This window comes from Solea solea, chromosome 21 (genome assembly GCF_958295425.1).
Source record: "Solea solea chromosome 21, fSolSol10.1, whole genome shotgun sequence".
Taxonomy (NCBI): domain Eukaryota; kingdom Metazoa; phylum Chordata; class Actinopteri; order Pleuronectiformes; family Soleidae; genus Solea; species Solea solea.
In genome coordinates, this window is record NC_081154.1 from 7,000,003 (window position 1) to 7,014,107 (window position 14,105).

The following is a 14,105-nucleotide window of genomic DNA, read 5'->3' on the forward strand; positions in this document are numbered from 1 at the left end:
GCAGATTATGCCATGTTGAAAGATGTGAGTATTCATCATGACCTCTGACCTGCCGCTCCACTGTAAAGTAAATACAATCACTTGGTCCTTGAGGTCAAGGGCATGGTTTCAAATGGTGTAAAACAGTTTGTCTGACCATCAGCTCGGAACTCTTACGAGCAGTCTGCTCAAAAGCGTCACTGTTACACAACTGCAGTTTGAGCCGACGACAAAACATCACAAAACATGAAGAGGCGGGATTTCAGGAAAAACTACAACATGAGGAAAAAACAACTACAGGCACACACTTACACTTTTGGTAGTAATAACATTCAGAGGGACCAGTTTGTGTTGTTTTTGTACAGTAACATATGTGAGGATGAACTTAACCGAATTAAATTGGATACAGTGCGCCCCCCCCCCACCCGCCACTTTGCTCCCGTTAAGTTGCCCGGGCAGCGCAGACAGAATAATGTACGACTTTCATAAGAAGGAAAAGCCTCACAAGCCCATGCAAATAAGTGTGAAATTGCAATATAATAATATATGTAAATGATATTGTGCTGAAGAGAAGATTCATTATTTCCCTGGCTATGCACGAGTGTGAGAGGCAGAGGACCACAAGAAACAAGGGGGAGAGCGACGAAGCTACGAAATCAAAGTGTTTCATGGGAGCAGATTCAAAGTCACATGATCTTTTTTTTCCCCTTGCTGCATGGACAGGCGTCATAATTCCTGGAAACACTGATGCTCTTTCTTTTTTTAGAGAGGTGTGTTTATCAGGAGCAAGTAAGTTAAAAACTCTTATGTCGAGTCCATCCTATAATAATTTGTCCCTCAAACATATTATTGCTCTTCCCCACTGTTATGGAATTATATATGAATGCCTGTCCCTGGCATTAACTTTTTTTGTATTTATTAATTAATACACATTAGCATATTTGTAATGGTGGTTAAAACATAAAACTGGCAAAATCACAATTTCCAATCGTGCAATATCCCAAATGAAAGACAAAACAGATGAGACACATTTGTTTCTTTTTCATTGACAGGCTTCCAAAAGTGGTTATATCTATGACTTGAATAAAAAAATAGTGACAGATCTCACTGTGTTTGGGTCATTATTTTTAAAACAAGAAAATAAAGTGCTATTCCAAACATGATAAGTGAAACTTTTGCTGGAGAAAAACTAAAATGTATTCACTTGGCTCTGGTAAAAGGGAAAAAAACCCTCACCCAATTAAAACTTGTAAGGTTGAAAATGTGTAGAATGCTGCTTTAAATGAGCAAATGTGATCATCTATGATTATCCAGGATAAGTCTAATGTAATGATTACAATAACCTGATACTTTAATGTCCATGAGTTAAACAATTAGACATTTATGTGACACTATATGAAGAAAATATCAATTATTTGTATGGAGTTGTACCTTTTTCACACGGTGAACACATAAGTGAAAACAGGTCAATAATAAACAGGATACACATGCGTACTGTGCATGCTTATGCTTTTCCTTCCCAGAAATTCTGCTCCTGCTTTTGTTTTCCTGAATATTCTCAGACAGGTCACCATGGTGTGCTGGCAACACCCACTCCTCCCCTCACCCGCCTCCACGTCCTCCAAAAATAAACCATAATTAGCTGCTGTATTGGCGATTCCATGGCACCAAGAGAAGGAGAAGAGACAACATGTGTCGTTTTTTTGTTTTTTTTTCCGGGAAATTGATGTGCTAATTATGACTAACAACTCCTTAAAATGCATTTGGTTCACAGGGAAATATGGAGATTGCCTGTTTGGGGGCTGTCATATCTAATTAAATATGGAAAGTAGGGGAAGACAGACTTCAGCAGCCTTTATTAAACCAGCGTTAACTTTTTTCATTGTAGGTTATGAGATGACATTGTTCACTTGGTTCAGCTCTTAAAGCAGACACATGTGTACTCGCACGCACAATTACCTGCATATGGGACCTCATGTGGCCTTCGCATCCCTTTGATGCCTGAGTTTACACTGATTAAGTCATGCTACGCAGCGTGAACTCCATTATTAATGTAATATAATTTAAACAAGCAGCTGCAGTGGAGGTCATTGCTGCTGCAAACCTTCAAAAGAAGCAAAGAGGAATAAAGAACGGTTATTTACTACTCGGTGGCACATTACCAGATTTACACACCTGCCTCCGCAGAGTGTTACAAATGGTTCACACCTTCCCAGTTAACTCACTGCTATGTTTCCCCCTTTCCAGACTTGTTGTTTTTATCGATTTGTCGAGAGCAGGAGCCGTCAAACATGGAAATTGTTCAGTCTGATACGGGGTCAATATCAAGGCCACGAGCAATATTCAACACTGCCTGAGTCATGAAATTCAACAAATTAATAAATATTAATGTGCAACGACCTTATTTCTTCCCTTTACTCGTGCATATATGTACAGACTGTATTGTTCAATAGCAAAAGAGGATTGTTCAATCATGTTGTTTTCCACACTATGGTAACTCATCTGAATACCTACAATTATGATGGTTGGTTAAGACTTTTAAGCCCATAAGGTCACAGCAAGGTAAAAAAAAAAAGAAATCTGAAAATGCAAGAAAATAAAAGAGGCAATAGGTGTTAGTATCCTTGTCTTTTAGCTCCAATATTTCTCAAACAGATCTTGTGAATATCAACAAGTAAGGTTGCACCGGGTGCTTGAATATTATGAAAATCAGGTATCTGAGATCCCGGGAACTTGTTTTTGCTATTACCATTAATCGTAAATCACAAGTTTGACGGTCAGAGCGGCGCCATCCATTTGCGAGCGTGTGTGTAAATGAGAAGCAAAAGTATTTTGTCTGTTTTTATGGAAAAGTCCTCTCCTTGTGCCGACCATTATTTGAATGTCGAAGGGACTCGCGTGGCCTTGGAGCCCTGACCTCAACCCCATCCATCACCGGAGTGCTGTATCTCTGCCAGGCATTATCAGCCAACAGTGTTGGATCTCATTAATGCTTGTGTGGCAGGAAAGAGCAGAGCCCTGCAGTCAGGTTACACCATCTGTTGGAAGGTCTGAAACCAGAAGAGTGGAAGCTGTTGCCGCAGCGTAGCGTTTAAAGAAAGACATGCTCGCTGATCACATATGGATGTAACCTTTTAGTCAAAAGACATTTTCGCTCGCTTCACATAAGTCCAAATTGTAGGTTTGAGTGCCGAATCCCTGAATCCCTGAATCCTTGAATCCCCCCCACAGCTTTAGGGTGATGTTTGCAACCTTGGATAAAAGAGTCTATAAAACACATTAGCGTTTTTCAGGGGCAAATTTCCAAAGCTCTTTGTAGCCTCTTGCCTGCCGTGATGCCGGTTGACATTTAAAATGTGCAAACACACAGCACCTTGCTCCTCCTGGAAGGGTTAAATGTTTGGGAAAAGTATCCTGCAGCGTCAACACTGGCACCACTGGCTTAGCCTCATTAGCATAAAAGAATGTAGCCTCGGAGAATGTGACAAAAGGGGGGGAGGGAGGGAGGGATGGAGGGAGCAAATGAAGGAGCAGGAGTGGGGAGAGAGAAAGGGAAAGATAGATGGAGCTATGGAGATGAGGTGAAACAGAGAGCTGGCATCCTGCAGCAGTCAAAGGATGGAGAGAATGAAAAAAACAACAACTCTACAGTATTATTGTCCGATATAATAATCTGAAGTTAACGTCTCATTCGTTACAATAACGGATGCACCGATAAAGAAACTTTATCACTGGACTCATTGGTTTATAGTTACATTGATAATGAGTATTAAAGCATATAATTAAACGTATGCCAATTATAAATTAAAGGTTATTTCATATATTGATATTTAACATATCAAATAAATGACCTAGTAAATTATCATTTTTTCACATAGATTTTGGATGTACTGTTTATAAAAGCTAATATAAATTGATGTGCACAAAGGTTGCTGATCTATTTTCCTTCTTTTCTAGGGGGAAAAAGAATTTGAGAAACTGATTTAATCTCAACACGGGCACCGTTTCATTTCACATAGATATCTTTAATGTTGGCGACTGGCAGGAAATTCACGTCCTGTCATCTCTATTGGCCTCTGCTTGGCCCTCGCTGTCCGCCTTTTCTTTTCACTTTCTTTATGTTGCTCTCCCTCCCCTCCCCTCCCTCCGTCCCCTGCTCCCTAAACCTCTCAGGTCTCTGCACACACACACACACACAGATATTTTCTGTCACTCGTGAAATTTAACACATCAAAATCTTACAGATATAATGAATAGGAGTCCACGTCCTCAGAGGTTCCCAGTAAAATAACAATAGGAACAAAAACCTAAAGAACATGCGACATCACACAGTGAATGTAAATGACGAGGATTAATACATTGAATTCACACATGGACAATTGTACTTCTTTTATGTGAAACCTGCTGAAATCAGAAGTGTAAAAAGCTAAACGTAAACACATTTGCTATTATAAAATATTAAACGTAATGAAAGAACGTAATTATAAAACAACACAAACATAATAAATAAACGCAAATTTAGAACATGCAAACCAAGATGACTCATTCAGCTAATCACCTCTTACAACAAAGAGAAAATGAAATGTATATCGTTTATATAATGAACTAGCTTTTTACACCAGGCATTTGTTTTTTAAATAAGACAGCAGGGATTACTGAACTTTAGTGTTTAGTTATTTATGTCTTTATGTATTTGCATGGGGTCTGGGAGACCGAAGCGATGAGCCGACCTCGTCTCGTGTGCCATCTCTGATGTAAAGAGAATAAACAGTAAATACAAATTCTTTATTTAGTGCCGAATCGAAACAGAGTGTCCGACACAGTTCAAACATCATTAATTGTTTTGTTTTTTTTAGTATTTACTCCTGAGCCGTTTCACCAAAACAGCTAAGAACTGTTGCATGTCAGAGTTTTGCACTATGTTGCATCAGGCTACACACATGAACACACAGAAAGGCCCCACATGGCCTGCACACACCTCGGATGACTCCTTGTCTGGGTGTTTTATCACTTTTTGCTTTAACCCGTTTCTGATTGATTGCATCTGTTTCTCAGGTTATCCGTCTGTCTGTCACTTTCGTTTAATGCTTATTTCCCGTTTTATGTACCTAATGCTGCAACAGTTGCACATCGTGTTGTGGAGTTCCACTTTTTCTTTTCTTTTTTTTCCCCCTCAGCAAATCAGAAGAAACACGAGAACAAATAATCACGTTGTTTTGAACTTGCAGAGTGTCTGTGACACACACACACACACACAAAGCCCTTGTGTGCAGTCCCTGCCCCGTCTTAAACTCATGTCATCTGAACCCAAATAAAAAAAAAAAAAAAAAAGGAGCATCACTATCTAATGCATGCAGTATATATTCACTGCAATGCTCTGATGGGCACTTGCTGTGGGAGTGTTTACTCAAATGATAGCTGCTGTAAAATAATACAGCCTCATCTCACAGACGTAATACACACGTGCCCGCGCAAGTACACACACACAAACACTGGCATGAATTCCATTAGTGTGATTTACAGTTGATCTTTAGGAGGTACAGAGCTGGAGGGAAGCCTTTTACTTTCTCATTTGAAGGAGCGAGCAGACCTCCTCTGTCTATGGATAGATAGGAAGATGGATAGTGTGGCGTGGTAGGCCGCGAACACAGAGGAAACGTCCTCCAAATACACAAACAGCGACAGTAAACGGGAGACGCGGCGCACTCGCAGACTCGCAGACACACAACGGAACTAAGAAAGATGGGTAGAAGGACAAATGTGAAAAGAAAGTGGGGGAAACTAATTGAGAGAGAGAGAGTTCTCTTTAGATTCACCTGGGGCTGCCCACGAGATTCACAAACTCCGATTTTAACACTGCATATATGTGCCCAATTAATCTTTCTCCGGAGAAAGACTGCAGATGGATGAAAGACGCCGACGTGCAACACTTGTCTTCAAGTTGCTGGTACTGTATAAAGTGCAAGGTAACACATTCATCATCCATCTTCTAACGCTTTATCTTTCACATGAGGGTCGCTGGGGGGAAAACCGGAGAAAACACACACACACACACACACACACACACACGGGGAGAACATGCAAACTCCATGCAGAAAAACCCTTGTAAGGTAACACATATAATTGATTTTTTTCAAACAAATCAATACCAGTGCAATGAGGACAAAATATACAGGCCACGGGAAAAAGTTATGTTCTTACTACTGAAATATTTTAGCGATGCGCATAATTAAAGAAAACAACCAAATCAATAAACAGAAGTTGAAATGTACCAAAAGAAATACCAAATGTAGGTGGAATAATCACGGAGGAAACACATGCTCCGTGGCCTCCAACTTCCATTTGTCCAACTGAACGGTTGAATGTCCAAATGAATATCACAGAATAAATGCTGCGGGACATCATTTTAACATTCTTACATTTAACAAAACGTCAGATTATCTGCATGTGTAAGAACAGTCTTACAAAGGTCTGTTACAAGCTCCAATTTACGATTGATCTTCTTTCTTTTTTTTTTATCAGTCATTTTCCTTCCTCCGACAGAGAATACCTAGACAAGGATTTCTCTTATTGAGACAGTGAAGCTGTCACTTTCTTCTCCTGGTGTCTGAGAGTGAAGTTCCTGAAAAGAATTTTAAAATACGCACTTTAAGCACATTATTTTCTATTTGAATGCAGGCTCCCCTGGGTCTGGATGATACAGCTTTAAAAGTGTGAAGAATTTTCCAGAACTCTTGTAGCAATATGACTGAAGCAAGTGACTGCCACGCACAGAAAAGGAATCATTTACATATTTTCATGTATTTTTATACATATATATATATAAATGTATATATATGGAGCACCTTTCAGGAACCTTACATCAGAAACTGTTTCAGAAAAAAAGTTATGAAAAAAACAAACAGTAATGAACAAATGCTCCCACGGAAGTAAAATAAAAAGAGGGAAGTTCTAAAGTTGAGGAGCCACGGCCTCACAAACACCATCTCCCCCCCTATAGTTTTTTAAGTCAAGGAGTGAGAAACAACCTACATCAACCGTCGGGGATCTTAAGGAACTGTGGCACAATGTACAGAAGCCTCAGAGTTAACGGTGCAGCAGTAAGGAGAGAAAGCTGCAGCCAAACCTGCTCTGTGTGCATCACAGATGGGTTCCTGACAAGTAAGAGTTTCTGCAGGAAGAGAGCGGATACAATCAGTTTTTCCATGACTGTGACAGCTGGCTGGGGGGGGGGGGGATTATCATATATCCAACACTCACTGTGGCACCGCACTCGCATAGGGTCGTGAACTCTGTGTGCCAGAGAGTGGTGCATAAACTAAACGTCGAGAGTGTCCCAGCGTCTTCCAAAAAGCTCTGCTGGGATGCAACAGAGAGATTTAAACACAGACGGAGAAGTCAAACGGAAATCCAAATTAGACAAACATTCTCATTTGAATGACATTTTAGAACCATCGCTTGGGAATGAATCAAACTGCATTATGTCCATGTATGTGAGGTTGTCCACAATGACAACAAAATGTCCAGTCTAATGTATGTGTGTGTGTGTGTGTGTGTGTGTGCGTGCAAATGAGAGACGTAAAAAGTACAATTAATGTTAAAATAATAAAGAATCAAAAACCCTCTCTCTTCTTATTTCACGTCGACACACATGCATGTGTACACACACACACACACACACACACACGCAGACTCACACACACAGCCCCAAGCTCACCATCACCAACCCCTCAAATTAATAGGGTTTGGTTCATTTGAGTGTTGTGACCTAAGGCGATATTCAATACAACCATACAGGTTACATTCTCTCTAATGAAGGAAAGGCTGTTCATTTCAAGGTGAGCCAAATAATAATAATAAAAAAAAAAAAATGTAAAAACATGGGGGTTGAAAAATAAATTACTTAGAGAGCTGTTAAATTGTCAAGGCCAGTGGCATTCATGCAGGATTTCTTTCAGTGCTGCTGCTGCTGCTGCTGCTGCTGCTGCTGCGCTGGAGAAGGAAAAAAAAAAAGCCGAAATTTCCTTTCAACAAAGTTAATTTTTATCTGAATGTTATTGCTTGACCCAAAAGGAAACTTTACAGCACAAAAGCAAAGTTAAAAGCCAACACTTTAATTGATCATAACAAAAGTAAATTCAGGAAGAGCCTTGCGTAGGCGGCCGCACGGAAGCTGATCTTTTTTTTCTCTCTGCGGAGCCATTTTAACAATTTCAATGTTTGACTATCACCGTGATCTTAACTGCACTTTCACATTATCGTCCCTTTAAAGTTTTATTGGATATAAGTTTTCGTTAAACCCACAGGAGCAGCCGGGCGGGAGTGTCATCCAATGTCTCACGGGTCACAGTCCACTGAGAGAAGAAGAGGATTTCCTCATTTGTCTTCAGCCTGCTTTGTGGTGAGGAGGAAAGTGGCTCAACTTTCCACTGAAGCAGACAACATTACAGCTATTTCAGCTGAGGAGGAAATAACAAGGAGGGTGGGGGGGGGGGAGGAGGTGTCACTTCCTTTGGATTGAGTGTCTTCTCGACGTGGCTGTGGTTTCTCCTAGTTTTAAGTTGAGCCAGTCCGGCTTCAATAAAAACCCTTTTACTTTCACTTCATGAGGAAGTTGTTTGAAGTTCCCTGGCATAATCATAAATTGTTGTTTGATATGTCTAATTTAAGTATTGCATTTTTATCCGTAATTTCAGTATCCGTTCAAACCTGGGAGGGAGTTCTAAATATACAGCCTAGAAGCAAAGCAGACTATCAGAAGTAGCCCAGTTTGGCCATAGCTCCACTTTGAATCAATAGCAAGCTATAGACCTGAGCAGACAATCATGACAATAAAGCATCTGAAAAGTGGCATATGGAAGTATTTTACGTTGTTTTTTACACCACCAAAGTCGACAAATCAGATGGAAAGCGCAACGAGTGATCAACCTCAAGTGACTAATTGTGAGAGTAATAATAAATCGTGTTTATGGGTCTGTGTGCTGCCAGGGGAAATATCTGAATAGTGTGTCACATAATATTAATTACAGTATATAATGGTTGGCATCTCACAGGAGTTCTTGGTTTGAATCTGGGCTTCCACATGACATGTGTACATGTGTTTTCTCTGGAAACCTTGACTGTTGTGTGTAAATATGGATGTTGGTCTGTGTGTGTGTGTGTGTGTGTGTGTGTGTTGGCCCTGTGATAGACTGACAACCTGTCCACGGTGTATCCCGTCTCTTGTCCAATGTCAGCTGGGATTGGAGTTGTGTTAAAACGACAACTTTGATATACACCTCTGTTGTTAGAACATCTTGTTATTGACAGTTTGCTACTTGGCTGATACTGTCCATAAATAAATAAATAAATAAAAAGTTTGCCCCCTTTTTTGGGAACTGGGAACCTCTGCAGACCTCTGCCGCACTGCAGTTGTGAACCACCACCTTTAGGTCTGTAGGGAAATTGTGAGTGCACAAGGTGGATGATGTTTGTCCAGCATAATCAGACTTTTTGACAGCAGCAGAAGCCAGAAGCATGAGTTCCAACAGGTGTAATAGACGCTTCCGAGTTCCCATCAGCTCTCGACTGCTGGGAAGTTATTTACAACTGTTGCTGAAGGACTGTGTTAATTTACTGGAGTGATACGGTTTTATTGTAGTGCAGCTCATCTGATTACAACAATATGATGCATTGATTTTGACAAACATCCAGCACTGCTCTAACAAAAAATAAGGAAATGTGTGTGTGTGTGTGGGGGGGGGGGGGACAGGGAAATGTTGCTTACTGTAGGTTAGGCTGTTGTTGATGTAGTGGATGAGGCACCTGAACGCGTCTTCAGTTGTATGTCACACTGTAGAGAAACACAACACAACAAATATTTGAACACATTTCAAGGATTAAAAATGATCCTTTAATCTTCATTTTAACATCAGCATGTTCACTGAAACAAATGTTACGAGACGTTACAGTATAGGCAGATTTTTAAAGAGTGTCCAATCCAATGGGTACATGAATCAAAAGGCTTATGTCTCAGGTGTAAACATGGTACAAACCAACCATCGTCTATCCCTTTCAATTCCAGATGTGTGTGCAGCATCGGTGAAGTTTTACAAAGAAACACAATCCATGTCTAATCTACTCCGACTCTCGTCTCTGCATCAAAAAACACATTTTCCCTGCTGTGATGATGATGATGACACACTGTGTGATCTCAGGTGATGGAGTCTGCTCGGCTCCGCTCTGGAATACCAAACGCGGGCCTGTGACAGGAAAACACAACCTTGCCTGACCCCCGCAGTCACGCTGGGTCAGGTCTTTATTTGGAGAAACTGAATGGACACATGGAGATCGATAATTTGCTGTCAGAGCCTGAACATTAGCTCATAAACCAACGTATGAGTAACTGTTTTGGATCGCTGTCACACAAATAAATAGAAAATGTAACACAAATATCAACACAACCTTAAGCATTTCACTTGTTAGTAGAAATCAGGCACCGTCAGTTTCCTCACATAATATTTGTGCATAGCTCTAATGGCCCCCACTCTTGAAACTAAAGTTAAGTGTATACAGTTTGACAGATCAGTGTGGGGGCAGCCAGCAGGCCACACAGATGGTGTTTCATGGCAAACCATTTTCCACTAAACAGATACTGACAGCTACCCCAACGGCTGGCAGCCCAGCTCTCCCCCTAACCTGCACAATTAAAATATTTCTCCCCCAATAGCAGAGGAGAAGAGGGAAAACATTGGAGATGCAACTCTCCCTAGTTAAACATAATCATGCCAAACGGTATCTGTGGACCACAGAAGGGGTAAAGAGAAAATGGGAAGTTAGTTTAGGAAGAAAAAAAAACAAACACGCAAGATGCTGCAGAGAGACCTTTGGGAACGGCTCTGATTTCCACTCTGACCGACGGCCGTTGCCTTCCAAAGTGTGTCTGCATAGGACGTGTACTACTTTCAGTGAGAAGTGTGACCAACAGGCATTACAGAGATCAACGGATGCAGCGGCAATGGCAAGGTAACACTCGGAAACAACACACACACAAGCAGGTGAGTTCCATCACATACACAGAAGGTCCCCATGGATCCAGACTGCACCTTATTGTCAAGGAAAAGCACAGTAAACAGACTCACGGGAGTCGGTGTCAGTGTAAACATCTCCAGCAGCTAATCTTGTATGATCAGTGTCCCACATGTTATTTGCCTCAGTGGTTGTTGTTGTTGTATTTTTTAATTGGTGCCAATAATTAGTGTTGCCCGTCTTCAAGGTGTCCTCCGTTTCCTGCCTCCCGCCTGTCTCGGGTTGTTATTGGATGTGTCAGTATTTATTAAGATGTTGCCGTTTTTATGATGTTAATATGATGTTATTAATGATAAAAAAAAAAAAAAAATGCACGTTATACACTCACAATTTCAGCCAGTCACAGTACATGTATTTTTCGTTTTGGCTTGGGACTGTGATGGCTCCCAATCCGTTCCCTGCAGAGAGTAAATCAAGCCCTGATCGTTGCTGGAGATATGTAATCCATCAAAAAGATAGCTGATGAAAGCAATGCTTTCTGGCAGCCCGGCTCTCAGATCATGGATGTTGAGGTGTTCTGGACCGGGCTGGCGGGGACAGTGTACACTTTGAACTTTTGTTCATTGTGATGGATTACTTTTCCCCTAAATAAGCTTCAAGTGTCTGCATGTTGATTCTCACACTGCAATGAATTACCGGGAATCCATCTAAAAAACCTCCCAGACAGTTTTGAAAAATGACCAGCAGCAACGTGCTATACATCATTTGCAGTTAATTGGCACAAAATAATAATTGCAAAATCCCCATCATGGTAATTTAGCTTTAATACATCATTTCTTATGACATCTCAGTAAGGAAGTGTGATACTTTTTGACTTGAGGTAGTTCTTGGTTCACAGTATTACTGTTCTAAACATAAAGCTCAGTGTTCTTTACGGATTTACATTCACCTGGATTTTTGCATTTCCTGGTAAGAACCTGGAATGTCAGCGTGCTACATTATTCCTCTGTACGCTATAGGATCAAATGTCAAGATACGGATATTTTCACCCGTGCTCACACATCAAATATGCATTTGAAGGTTGTAGCTATAGGAGAACATCGAGTTGCCTGCCTCAAACTGTACGAGTTAGGAAACTGCTGTGGACACTTTGGATGAGCTATCTGAAAAGCAACAACCACATGAGCAGCCGTTCAGCAGCTATAATCAATATTCTATGCATTTCTAAAAAAAAAAAAAATCAACTAAATCCAAACAAAGATTGTCTGAATGTCATCACATCTAATGTAACGCTCCACCTTTACCATCCACTCATGCTCCGACATTATAATTAAAACATTATTGAGAGAGCAGAGGCTCGTGTAGAAGGTAAGCACAACAAAGCAAATAACATGAAAATTAATTATGCTAATGTCACGTAACACCAGTTTTTTTTTGTACTGAGGGCTTTATAAATGATAAGTGTTTTTTCTTTTATACATGAAAATAATATTTGCTGAAAATAAACATTTGTTTTCAGCAATAAGCAGGTGAAGGACTAAATTGACGCAATATTACGGCAGCTCAGTGGGAGAGCGAGTTGTCTTTCAACTTGAAGGTTGTGGGTTCGATTTTCTCTGGCTGTGCTAGTCTACTGTACACACCGATGTGTCCTTGGGCAAGGCACTTAACCCCTGCACCGGCAGTGTGTGGATGGGTATGAAAGACGAGTGGTTAAAAATGTATGTGCTGCATGAAAGTGTGACTTTGTGTTATATAAACACAAACGATTTACCTGTTTGGACTATGGTACACTGCAAATCTAATAAAAATAATTATCCTATTCCCTCTCAATCTACAATCTACAACTCGTGGTAGAAATCTACTCTACTATTGGAAAATTCATCAAGCCCATGCAACAGTATACTGATGAAAGTCGAACAAAATCATGATTAAAAACAAACAAACAAAAAAAAAAATCACCTCACATCATTAGGCATCAAATTCAAGACAGTGCAGCTCATCAACAAACAAAGCCACGCTGTGGTTTACATTGTGCCCTGTGGGAGCAGCCTGCACACATCTCGCCCACTGGCACAGTATGATTTATTGAAATATTACCCCGACCAAATTAACAAACAGGGCTGGTCCTGTTCCCAGTCTGTGGCTGCCTGTGAATAACAAACACTTGGGGAATCCGTGCGGACCACCACTCTGACAAAACTCTTATGGATATTAATACTTTTTCTCTTTTTTGCTCCTTGTCACTGGTTATTTAGTAACCAACCATTTCTAACCCTCTCTCTCTCCTTGTGCTTCTAAGAGAAACCACACTGTCAGATTCATGCTGTTTAACAGGGATGGGGGGGGGGGGGGTGATGTGTGTCTGTTACAAATACTGTTATACTTATTTTTTTTTACTGCTGGTATATTGTGTGTGTGTGTGTGTGTGTGTGAGCAGCAGGGGACTGTTTTGAGAAGGTAATGAGGGTGTTGTGAGAATGTTATCAGGGGCTGTAAGAGGCCCACTGAGGCGTTTCAGAATTTCTGCACTTTGAAAACCACTTTGAGTGAAGCCACTCGCAACCTGGAAGTGAAAGCAATTCCTCATCTATCCATCTCATCCATCCTTCTGCCGACTCTCCTCTCCTCTCCTCTGCAATTCATCTTTCCCTTCCTCCCTCTGTTCTGCTTCACGTGCAGCTCCACAACTCCACCCCCCTCCTCCTCCTCCTCACGTTTGTTTTCCGCTTGACTCATTCTCCTCTGTTTATTTCACACCATTGTTCTCTAAATACATGCATATGGTTATCAAATACTGTTAAAACATGCAAAATGTTGTTTTTTTTCCCAGGTCCTTTGAGGAGGCGGTTTCAAAAAAAGGGAGCAAGAACATCAGAAACTCCAAAAGGAGAAAAGCTCACACCTTTGATGATGTTTGTTCGGTTTCTCTGCCTTTACACACTTTTCACTTGTTATTCAGTCAACTAGTGCCATTATTAAGTTGAAGTCCTCAGAAGAGCAGTCAGTGGTATAATCCGTGTTATATAGCACTTTATGACAGTTGGGAAATAAAACAGAAAATATCAGCAAACGGACAGACCGACAGACATACAGACAGAGGAAAGACAAAGAACTCC

At 40.7% G+C, this 14,105-nt stretch overlaps 1 protein-coding gene across 8 annotated transcripts in view; it reads right to left on the minus strand.

The window, feature by feature from the left end:
• Positions 1-14,105, minus strand: part of rbfox3a (RNA binding fox-1 homolog 3a) — a 359,399-nt gene that overhangs the window by 238,606 nt on the left and 106,688 nt on the right. For all 8 annotated transcript variants that reach the window (XM_058621175.1, XM_058621179.1, XM_058621173.1 and 5 more), the window contains one exon: positions 9,746-9,811. The gene's annotated coding sequence lies outside the window, so the exon portion shown is untranslated. The remainder of the gene's footprint in view (positions 1-9,745; positions 9,812-14,105) is intronic.